The sequence below is a fragment of the Cricetulus griseus genome, chromosome 4, assembly GCF_003668045.3.
Source record: "Cricetulus griseus strain 17A/GY chromosome 4, alternate assembly CriGri-PICRH-1.0, whole genome shotgun sequence".
Classification (NCBI taxonomy): domain Eukaryota; kingdom Metazoa; phylum Chordata; class Mammalia; order Rodentia; family Cricetidae; genus Cricetulus; species Cricetulus griseus.
This window is the reverse complement of record NC_048597.1, coordinates 197,793,084-197,805,259: the sequence shown is the minus strand read 5'-3', so window position 1 is coordinate 197,805,259 and position 12,176 is coordinate 197,793,084. Positions and strand designations below refer to the sequence as shown.

Genomic DNA, 12,176 nt, shown 5'->3' with positions numbered 1-12,176 from the left:
AGTGGCTGTACAAGTTTGCACTCCCACCAACACTGGGACTCCACATCCTCTCCAACATAAGCTGTCCTCAGTATTTTTTATTTTAGCCATTCTGGTGGGTGTAAGATGGTATCTCAGAGTCATTTTGATTTGCAATTCCGTGATGATTTAAAATGTTGAACACTTCCTTAAATGTCTTTTGGCCATTTGAGATTTTTCTGATGAGAATTTCTGAGGCTGTGATAAATTTTCTAGAATTTGTATTATGTACCTGGAATAATCTAAAATCTCTCTCATCACTTTGATTCTTGGTCATTAGACAAGGATGTTTTAAAGTTTTAAAGTGTGCATTTCTGATGTTATACATTCTCAGACTGCTGTTTACAATTGGTAGCAGACTTACAAGCTGCAGGCCTGATGACAGTGTGACCACTGATGAATCATGGTGATGAAGATGAGAGTGGCAGACAGCAGGTTAACGTTTTTCTGTTTCTCATGCTAAGACCTAGGTATGCAGTGAACATTTTGAAAATTGATTATTGATTTTGTAGCCAATTAACTTTAGAAATGAAAATACACTAAAAAGACCACATGGCTGATATTAACCCTTAAATAATCCATATACCAAGGTGAGACCAGATTCAGCTCTCATACTTTTTTCTTTTAAAGATTGCTTATTTCTCAATTTTTAAGAAAATCAACTGGAAGTGACATGACTCCCTAAGTTGTTCATAAAATTTGTACAACAACCCAAAATGCTGTGTACAGAATACAGATCAAGATCTTTTTGGGTATAACTCTCAGATAACATGACAAAGCACAGCCTTACAGGGAACAAGGAATGCTGGGGTGTTGACTATGATACAAATCAAGAAATTAGTCATCTATGCCTTTTTATTATTTTGAGAATTTCATCAGTGCATATAGTATGTTTTGATCAAATCTACCTCTACATTCACTCTCCTTCAACTCTTTCCTTATCCCTACCATCACTATCTCCTCACATTTCATGTGGTTTTACTTTAAATCCTGTGTCCACTGGGTGCTTCCTGGATGTGCATGGGAATAGAACCATCTCATGGAGCATGGATAGCCTCTCAGGCGGTATCCCTGCAGGATATACTGACTTTCCCTCACCCAGCAGTCAGCAACTGTCAATCAATAGCTAGCTACCCATCTAGGAGTGAAACTTTGTGACTCATCAATTCCCCAATCCAGGTAGGGATTTTGTTTAGCTTAGGCTTGTATGGTTTTGCACATGTAGCTACAGTTGTTATAAGCTTGTGAGCAACTGCCCTGTCTGAACAGCACTATTTTTACCGTAGTTTTCCTGCTGGTAGCATTTTTATTTGACAGCCTATAGTATCAGGAGAGGCACTGTCCCCATGGCTGTAGGGTAACCTCCATATAAACTTTTTCTGTCGGTCTATCTGCCCATCCACCTATCTATCTGTCTATCTTAGAAATCTTCTATAGTAGTATGTTTTTTAAGGTTTTTTTGAGATTTTATTTATTTATTTATTTATTTATTTATTTATTTATTTATGTATACAATGTTCTACCTGTATGTATGCCTGCAGGCAGGAAGAGGGCACCAGATCTCATTATAGATGGTTGTGAGCCACCATGTGGTTGCTGGGAATTGAACTCAGGACCTCTGGAAGAGCAGTCAGTGCTCTTAACCTCTGAGCCATCTCTCCAGCCCCTATAGTAGTATGTTTTCATATGGCTTTTCAAAGGTCTTTATTGTTAGCTGACCCTCTCCATATTCCCTTCTTACCTTGGAAAGCCAAAACAGTTCTTAAAATAAAACATGTTTGTCTTGTTTCTGATTTTAGTGGAAAAGCTTAAGTGTTTCTCCAGTTAGTATGATGCTAGCTGTGAGCTAGCTGTCTGTTGTCTTTATTATGTTGATCTATGTCCCCCATATCCCCATGTTCTCCAGAACTTTTATCATGAAGGGAAGTTGGATTTTGTCAAAGGCCTTTTCTGCATCTAATGAAATGATCATGTGGTTTCTATCCTTGGGTCTATTTATGTGACAGATTTTATTTATTGATTTCTGAATGTTGAACTATCCCTTCATCTGTCTTGGATGAAGCTGACTTGATTATGAGAGATTATTTTTCTGATGTACTGATGAATTTACAAATATTTCATTATGAAGATTAACGATTGGCTTATAATTTTCCTTCCTTCCTTTATTTTTCTTCCTTCCTTTCTGCCCTCCCTCTTTCCCCCCTCTTTCTCTCTCTTTTTTTCTTTTTTTTGGGTGTGTGTGTGTCTTTATTTGGTTTAGGCATCAGCATAAAGCTGGCCTTATAAAAAGGATGTGGAAGCATTTTCTTTTCCTATTTTATGGGGTAGTTTGAGAAGCACTGGTTTCAGTTTTTCTTTAGAGGTCAGATAGATTCTGCATGTTTTTGTGGGTGGAGAAGAGTGGGGACTTTCTATTAGTGATTCAGTATTGTTGCTTGAGATTTGTCTCTTTAAATGTTTTGTCTCTTCCTTGTTTCACTTTCATTTGTCGTATACATCAGAAAGCTCATACAGTTCTTTGAGAATTTCCAACTTCAAAAGGTATGAAAATGTGTCCTTCTAATCCTCTGGATTCCATTGGTGATTGTGGTAGTAGCTTTACCTCTCTAATTTCATTAATTTGGGGTTTTCTTTTATTTCTTTTGGTTAATTTGGCTTAGAGCTTGTTAATCTTGTTCAGTTTTTCAAATAGCCAACTCTTTGTTCCATTGATTCTTTATGTTTCTGTCTTCATTTCTATTTTATTAATTTGGATCTTGGTTATTTTTCCCTACATACTGGTTTAGGATATTTATTATTATCGTTTATCCAAAGCCTTAAAGTTCATCATTCAGTTGTTTTTATCTTTGATTTTTTTTTAATGTATGTGCTTAGAGCTACTAACTTTCTTTTTAGGACTACCCTCATTGTGTCTCACAGATTTTTATTATACTGCATTTTCTTTTAATTCTAAAAATTATTTTCTCCCATTTATTTCTTCAGTGATCCACTTAATAGTATAATGTATTGCTTAATATCCATGACTCTGCGTATTTTATATTATTTCTATTGCTGTTGTTATCTACTTTTAGTCTATCATGGTCAACTAAGACACAAGGAATTATTTCCGATTTCTTGTATCTGTTGGGAAGTGTGTTATGTCCCATATGTGGTCTATTTTAGTGAAGGTTCTATGGACTTTTGAGAAGAATGTGCACTTTGTTGTGTTTGAAAAGAATGTTCTGTAGATAGATGCTAGGTACATTTGATCTTTGATATCACCTGGCTGCATCATTACTAAGCTCAATTTTTAAAAAAATCTAGATGATCTGTCCTTTGGTGAGAGTTGGGTATTGAGGACACCTACAATTAATGTGTTGAGGCTAATTTGTTGCTTAATTAATTTGAGTGCACTCATGTTTGGTCCATGTATGTTTAGGATTATAATGCCTTCTTGATGAACTATTCCCTTGATCAGTATAAAAAGACTTTTACTACCTCTTTTGATTAGTCCCAGATTGAAGTCTATTTTGTTGGATATTAAATACAAACTTCTACTTGTTTTCTCATTCATTTTTCTTGCTCATCATTTTACTCTAAGGTGGCATTTATCTTTGGTGATAAGGTATATTTTTCAGAGGTAGAAAAATGATAGACACAGATTTTTAATCCATTCAACTAATCAGTGTCTTTTGATTGGTTAGGAGATATCCAATGTTCATCGCCATTATTGGAATATATGTGCGTGTATTGATGTCGGTTATTTTGTTAATGCTGTGGTGTTTGTTTTCTTAATCTTCCTCTGTTTAATCACTGATATAACATTACTGTTTTTACACTGTCACCTGTTGGATATGCTTATCTCTTTCTTCAGTCCAAGATACTCTTTCCAGTAACATCTATAGGACTGGCTTGCTGGTTATGAATTCTATTAACTTGCCTTTATAGTGAAAAACTTTTCTTTCTCCTTCAAATATTACTGATAGTTTTGTTGGGTATTACTGATAGTTTTGTGGGCTATCATTTTAGCCTAAGCTAATAGTTCTCAATCTTCCTAATGGCAACCCCTTAATAGAGTTCCCCATGGTGTGGTGACCCTCAACCATAAAATTATTTTCATTGCTACATAATAACTGCAATTTTGCTACTATTATGAATTATAATATAAATATATGATATACAAATTTCCCTAGGTAACCCCTGTGAAAGGACTTTTTCACCCCCCAAAAAGGGGTTGCAACTCACAGGTTGGGAACCACTTGCCTAAGACCAGCTGGCTTTTAAAATATCCATTGAAAATCTATGTTATTCTTATGGGTCCTCCTTTATATGTAGCATAATCTTTCTCTCTTGAAGCTTTCAAAATTCTTTCTCTACTTTGTGAATTTAGTGTTTTATTATTATGATGATGTGAGGAGTTTCCTTTTTGGTCTTGTGTATTTGGTGTTCTGCATGCTCTTGCACCTTGATAGGCATCAATTTCCTAAATTTTGGGGGAAATTTCTTCTGTAATTTTCCTGATAACATTTACTGTGTTTTTGACCTAGTGTGTTACACTCCTCCTAGGTCTAGTATTCATATATCTGGTCTATTATAGTGTCTTCAATCAGTTCATGACATCCAAGAATCTGCTGCTTCCATATCTCACAGGCACGCCTAGAACTGGAGTGTTTCTGATTAATTGTATAGACCTTAGCCAAAGCTGGTGAAAGAAGAAGGTGGAAGAACAAATTATGAACCTACACCAATCCTAGGGTAAGACTTCTATGGCAAGCCTGTGGTCAGTTCTCATCAGTGACAGGTTTATATGAAGAGCTTAGAGAACAAGAGCTCTGATTGTACAGATGGCATCAGCCACTACAGAAGAACTGATGATTAGCTGCCTGACACTCAGCAAGTTCTGCTGGTGTGTTTCATTCTGCTAAGAGCCATGTGGGCTGTATTGTGATCCCCATTTATAGAAATGGAAATAGACTGAGAAATTAAGAATGATGCTCAGAGCAAGCTGTTACTACAATGGGCTAGAAAGCATATGCCTCTCTCTTACCTGTATCTTCAAGCTATTTGAAGAAGGAGTTACTAAAGTTTTTTGTTGTCTAGTTGTGCTGGCTAGTTTTATGTCGACTTGACACAAGCCAGTGTCATTTGGGCAGAGCAAACCTCAACTGAGAAAATGCTCTACCAAACTGATCTGTGGACAAGTCTGTGGGGCAATTTCTTGATTGGTGATTGATGTGGTAGGGCCCAGCTCACTGTGGGTGGTGCCAACTCTGGGCTGGCAGTCCTGCATAGTATAAGAAAGCAGGCTGGGTAAGCCATGAGGAGCAAGCCAGTAAGCAACACTCCTTCATGGCCTCTACATCAGTTTCTGCCTCCAGTTGTTGCCCTGACTTCATGGATGATGGACTGACTCCAAGCTATAAGAAGAAATAACCCCTTTCCTTTCTAATCATGTTGTATACATTAGCACCAGTGCTATCCAATGCCTAGTTATACATCCAACAGGGCTTCCATATACTACTAGCATATCTGTCTTTATGACAGAAACTAGGAAACTCTGGCATTATGGACTCTCTGATTAAGAGTTAAACAAACTATCTGCAACTTATACTGTCTTTTTATCAAATTTGTGTCTAATACCCCTAGAAAGGATGACTCACTGAGCCCAGGGGCTCTCACTGATGGAAATGGAGCTGAGAGCCTGTTGGGAGGGGCAACTCTGTCTAGTGCACATTGCTCCAGGAAGAACCTGAATTCTGATGCACATGGACTCAATAGCTGATAAACAGCTCCTTGTGAACAATCTGGAACCAATGCCTTTCCCTGGGATAACAGAGTCAAGAGGAGGTTACGGTCCTAATGTGTTGATAACAACCAGAGTGACATCAGAATGTGAGGTCTTCAGGACAGAGACCTTGCGATGGTTTTGGCAAGGAGTATCCTACTGAGTCTTGTGTGTTTATGGGAAATATTAAATAATCATTCACTTGGTGGTTGGGGAATGACATACTTCGAATGAGGGAATGCCAAGGGTGGGGTCAGGGAGATTTCTTGATGACAGAAGATAAGGAACTAGAGGCTGTGGGAGGCTTTTTATGAGGCAGAGAAGTCTCTATGATGAGACACTAGGCTGGGTGTGTGGGCATGTTGGCAATTATGTCTGTAGATGAGGTGAATAATAAAACATTTCCAAGAAATTTTCAAGGTGTGAAGAATTAGAGAAAACAGATGGAGGAGGAGAGAGGGCAAGCCAGCCTGCAGGGCTTGTTGGCAGACCCACTGAGATTTCTGGACCAAGAGAAGTGCTAAAGAAATAGGGTCATGTATTTTTTTTCTTCAACAAAGAAAGCACTGAAGAAATGTCACAACATTCCAGAAACACTAAAGTCACCACTCGTTTTATGTGGAAAGGCAAGAGGCTATGAGAGAAAAATAGCCAGATGGCTTCACAAAAATGCTAGCCCTGACTGTTGAGCGGAAATAGGTGTATTCAGGCTATTTCACACTCTGTCAACAATACTGGGCCAAGTCTTTAGAACGGCATGGAGTGGCAAAGCAAACAAACATGGCCATATTCACTGTGGAACTTGGGCTAAAATGTGGGAGTATACTGGGACTCTGCTTGAAGATAGAGTCAAAAGACCTACAAAGGGGAAAAGAAGAAAGCCTTTCTTGTGTTTATCAGTTCTGCAAAGGTGTCTCTTTGCATCTGGACTCTGTGAAATTAGGGAGGCAACTTTAGCTCTATAGCTCTGTGTTTATTAGCGATGAAACAACCTTGCTCTTAATAGGAAATTATTCTCACAGAAGAGACTTGGCTGGGCCAGCTGGAGGTCTGAATGGTGTTAGAAGTCTAAAGCACCACACACTCAGAAAAACATGAGGCTGTCCCTTCTCAGCCATTTGGGTAGGAATTTCCAAATGGGGTTTAGAGCAGGGTGTCTACTGATCGGTTGCCAGAAGAGGTCAAAGATGATACCAGTTGTGAGGAAAGACTGACTGTGACAGTGCCCAGGCCAGGCGTAACAGTGCCCAGGAATCCATGCATAGACAGTCACTACCAGGAGCAACTCTGAATATGGACAAATTCTGACTCAGCCAAACACAATATTAAAGGATGTCAGATTCACACTCACACTTAGTCTGAGAGGTCCACACTACCCTGTGCATCTTACAAACACCTACTTATACCCTATATGGCTTTGGGAGCAGAGCTGGCCAGGGGAGATGAAACAGTACACATCCTCTCTCAGACAAGATGCTCTGTAGAACAGCGGTGGACACTAGCAGCCAGGCAAGGGCACTGGGAGGGATGATGAGAAACTAAGGAAGACAGAGGATGTGAAGTGAGGCCAAAGGATGCCCAAAAATCTCATTGAGGTCACAGGCTTATTATGTATTAATTAGTCACGTGTAGCGTAAGCCATCATTAGGACTAAAGAAAAGAAGAGATTATATATCCTAATTCTTCTTTTTAATTTTTGTATTTCTTCCTGGAGCCTCCTAGTTGATTTTTGCACTAAGACAATTTCCATGATCCTGTACTGGCTCCGCTCACATCTCTGTAGAATCTCTTCCTTTTTAGAGTAAGTGGTATCTGGTTTTATTGTCATCATGCAGTATGGGAAAGGTTATGGAATGTCATCTCCACCACTGTGATTTTATTTTTTTTCCAACTTTTTTTATTTGAATTAGAAACAGGATTGTTTCTAATTCCATTTCCCTTCTCCCTCCCGTCCTCCCCTACCCACCCCCCACACTAAAACCTTATCTGTCACATATCTTTTCTGCTCCCCCTGGATGGTGAGGCCTTCCATAGGGTGTCATCAGAGTCTTTCGTTTCCTTTGGGGTAGGGCCTAGGCCCACCCCGTGTGTCTTGGCTCAGGGAGTATTCCTCTATATGGACTGGGCTCCCAAAGTCCACACCTATGCTAAGGATAAATACTGGGCTTCTACAGGAGGTCCCATAGATTTCTGAGGTTTCCTCACAGAAACCCATGTTCCTTGGGTCTGGATCAGTACCATGCTGGTATTCCAGCTATCAGACCGGGTAGCAAGAGTTCCCGGATGTTCAGGTCAGCTGTTTCTGTGTGTTTCACCAGCATGGTCTGGACCTCTGTGCTCTTCACTGGTCCTTCTCTACATCTGGGTTCCAGTTCAGATCGGTGATTAGTATGGGTGTCTGCTTCTACTTCCACCAGCTGCTGGATGAAGGCATATAAGTCAGCCATCAATCTCATAATCAGGGGAGGGCATCAAGGTAGCCTCTCCTCTGTTGCTGAGATAGTTAGCTGGTGTCATCTTTGTAGATTTACAGACATTTCCCTAGTGCCTGATTTCTCTGTAAAACAAAAATGTCTCCCTCTATTAAGATATCTCCATTCTTGTTATCGTGTGTTCTTCCCCTGACTCATATTTTCTGCTCCCTCGTGTCCTTGGCATCCCTCTTCCTCTCCCTTTCTCATTCTCCTAGCTCCCTCCCCCCTCTTCCTGTGCTCCCAATTTGCTCAGCAGATCTTGAACCTCTCCCCTTCTCCAGGGGACCATGTATGTCTCTCTTAGGGACCTCCATGTTTATTAGCTTCTTTGGCAGTGTGGGTTGTAGGCTGGTAATCCTTACTCTATGTCTAAAATCTGCATATGAGTGAGTATATAACATGCTTGTCTTTTTGTGATTGGGTTACCTCACTCAGAATGGTTTCTTCTAGATCCATCCATTTTCCTGCAAATTTCAAGATTCCATTGTTTTTTTCCGCTGAGTAGTACTCTATTGTGTAAATGTACCACATTTTCTCTATCCGTTCTTACGTTGAGGGGCATCTAGGCTGCTTCCAGTTTCTGGCTATTACAAATAATGCTGCTATGAACATCGTTGAACATATGTCCTTGTTGTATGAATGTGCTTCTTTTGCCTAAGAGTGGAATTGCTGGATCTTGTGGTAGACTGATTCCCATTTTTTGAGGAGTCACCATACTGATTTCCAAAGTGGCTGTACAAGTTGGCACTCCCACCAGCAGTGGAGAAGTGTTCCCCTTTCTCCACATCCTCTCCAACATGAACTGTCATTGGTGTTTTTGATTTTGGCCATTCTGACAGGAGTAAGATGGTATCTCAGAGTTGTTTTGATTTGCATTTCCCTGATGGCTAAGGATGTTGAACACTTTCTTATGTGTCTTTCAGCCATTTTAGATTCCTCTATTGAGAATTGTCTATTTAGTTCTGTACCCCACTTTTTAATTGGGTTGTTTGGTGTTTGGGGGACTAGCTTCTTGAGTTCTTTGTATATTTTGGAGATCAGCCCTCTGTCAGATGTGGGGTTGGTGAATATCTTTTCCCAGTCTGTGGGCTGCCGTTTTGTCTTGCTGACTGTGTCCTTTGCCTTACAGAAGCTTCTCAGTTTCAGGAGGTCCCATTTATCAATTGTTGACCTCAGTGTCTGTGCTACTGGTGTAATGTTCAGGAAGTGGTCTCCTGTACCAATTAATTCAAGGGTATTTCCCACTTTGTCTTCTAATAGGTTCAGTGTAGCTGGATTTATGTTGAGATCTTTGATCCATTTTGGCTTAAGTTTTGTGCAAGGCGATAGGCTTGGGTCTAACTGCAGTCTTCTACATGTCCGCATCCAGTTATGCCAGCACCATTTGTTGAAGATGTTCTCTTTGTTCCATCCATATAAATTTGGATTGTTTGTCAAAAATCAGGTGTTCATAGTTGTGTGGGGTAATATCAGGGTTTTTCAATTCGATTCCATTGGTCTACCAGTCTACTTTGTGCCAATACCAAGGTGTTTTCAGGACTATAGCTCTGGAATAGAGCTTGAAGTCAGGGATGGTGTTGCCTCCAGAAGTTCCTTTATTGTATAGGGATGTTTTGGCTATCCTGGGTCTTTTGTTTCTCCATATAAAGTTGAGAATTGTTCTTTCAAGGTCTGTGAAGAACTGTGTTGGGATTTTGATGGACATTGCGTTGAATCTGTTGATTACTTTTGGCAAGATTGCCATTTTTACTATGTCGATCCTACCTATCCAAGAGCATGGGGGATCTTTCCATTTTCTAGTATCGTCTTTAATTTCTTTCTTTAAAGACTCAAACTTCTCACTGTACAGGTCTTTCACTTTTTTGGTTAGTGCTACCCCAAGGTATTTTATGTTGTTTGTGGCAATTGTAAAGGGTGATGTTTCTCTGATTTCTTTCTCCACCAATGTGTCATCGGTGTATAGTAGGGCTACGGATTTTTTTGAGTTAATCTTGTATCCTGCCACTTTGCTGAAGGTGTTTATCAGCTGTAGGAGTTCCCTGGTAGAGTTTTTTGGGTCACTAATGTATACTATCATATCGTCTGCAAATAGTGAGAGTTTGACTTCTTCCTTTCTGATTTGTATTTCCTTGATCTCCTTTTGTTGTCTTATTGCTCTAGCTAGGACTTCAAGGACAATATTGAAGAGGAATGGAGAGAGTGGACAGCCTTGTCTTGTCTCTGATTTTAGAGGAATTGGATGGAGTTTCTCTCCATTTAATTTGATGTTGGCTGTTGGCTTGCTGTATATTGCTTTTATTATGTTGAGGTATGTTCCTGTTATCCCTGATTTCTCCAAGACCTTTATCATGAAGGGGTGTTGGATTTTGTCAAAGGCTTTTTCGGCATCTAGTGAGATGATCATGTGGTTTGTTTTTTTTTTTTTTTTCTCAGTCTGTTTATATGGTGGATTACATTGATGGATTTTCGTCTGTTGAAACATCCTTGCATCCCTGGGATGAAGCCTACTTGATCATGGTGGATGATTTCTCTGATATGATATTGTATTCGATTTGCTAGGATTTTATTGAGAATTTTTGCATCAATGTTCATGAGGGATATTGGTCTGTAGTTCTCTTTCTTAGTTGTGTCTTTGTGTGGCTTGGGTATCAAGGCTATTGTAGCCTCTTAAAAAGAGTGTGGCAATGTCCCTTCTGCTTCTATTTTGTGGAACAATTTGAGGAATATTGGTATAAGTACTTCTTTGAATTTCTGGTAGAATTCTGCAGTGAATCCATCTGGCCCCGGGCTTTTTTTGGTTGGGAGACTTTTGATGACTGCATCTATTTCCTTAGGGGTTATAGGTCTGTTTAAGTTGCTTATCTGTTCTTGATTCAATTTTGGTAAGTGATAACTGTCCAGAAAATTGTTCATTTCCTTTAAAATTTTCCAATTGTGTGGAGTACAGGTTTTCAAAGTATGACCTGAAGATTCTCTGGATTTCTTCAGTGTCCTTTGTTATGTTCCCCTTTTCATTTCTGATTTTGTTAATTTGCATGATCTCTCTCTCTGCTTTTTGGTCAATTTGGATAACGGTTTGTCTATTTTCTTGATTTTCTCAAAGAACCAACTCTTTGTTATATTGATTCTTTGAATTGTTTTGTTTCGACTTTATTGATTTCTGCCCTCAGTTTGATTATTTCCTGGCGTCTGCTCCTCCGGGGTGAATTTGCTTCCATTTTTTCTAGAGCTTTCAGCTGTGATGACAGATCTCTGGTGTGGCCATTTTCTAGTTTCTTCATGTGAGCACTTAGAGCTATGAACTTTTCTCTTAGTACTGCTTTCAAAGTGTCCCATAAGTTGTGTCAATATTTTCATTGAATTCTAGGAAGTCTTTAATTTCTTTCTTTATTTCTTCCTTGACCCAGGAATGTTGCAAATGCATGTTGTTCAATTTCCATGAGTTGGTAGTTTTTTTGCACTTTGATTTGTTTTTGATTTCTATCTTTAAAGCATGGTGGTGTGATAAGACACAGGGGATTATTTCAATTTTTTTGTACCTGTTAAGGTTTTCTATGTTGCTGAGAATTTGGTTGATTTTTGAGAAGGTTCCATGTGATGCTGAAAAGAAGGTATATTCTTTTGTGTTTGGATAGAAAGTTTTATAAATGTCTGTTAATCCCATTTGGGTCATAACTTCTGTTAGTTCCTTTGTCTCTTTGTTATGTTTCTGTCTGGTGTCCTGTCCAGTGGTGAGAGTGGGGTGTTGAAGTCTCCCACTATAACTGTGTGAGTCCTTATTTGTGATTTGAGTTTTAATAATGTTTCTTTTACGAATGTTGGTGCCTTTGTATTTGGGGCATAGATGTTTAGCATTGAGACTTCTTCCTGATGGATTTTTCCTGTGATGAATATGAAATGACTTTCTTCGTCTTTTTTGA

The 12,176-nt window shown here is 39.2% G+C and overlaps 1 long non-coding RNA gene across 2 annotated transcripts in view; it reads left to right on the top strand.

The window, feature by feature from the left end:
* The first annotated feature begins 2,501 nt into the window (after nt 1–2,501).
* Nucleotides 2,502–12,176, top strand: part of LOC107979695 — a 34,668-nt gene continuing 24,993 nt past the window's right edge. The window contains exons 1-2 of one of the 2 annotated variants that reach the window (XR_004769915.1): nt 2,508–2,559; nt 4,648–4,752. This is a non-coding gene — a long non-coding RNA (uncharacterized LOC107979695). Of the gene's footprint in view, nt 2,560–4,647; nt 4,753–12,176 lie in introns of both variants that reach the window. The other variant, XR_003484593.2, reaches the window with a different exon arrangement.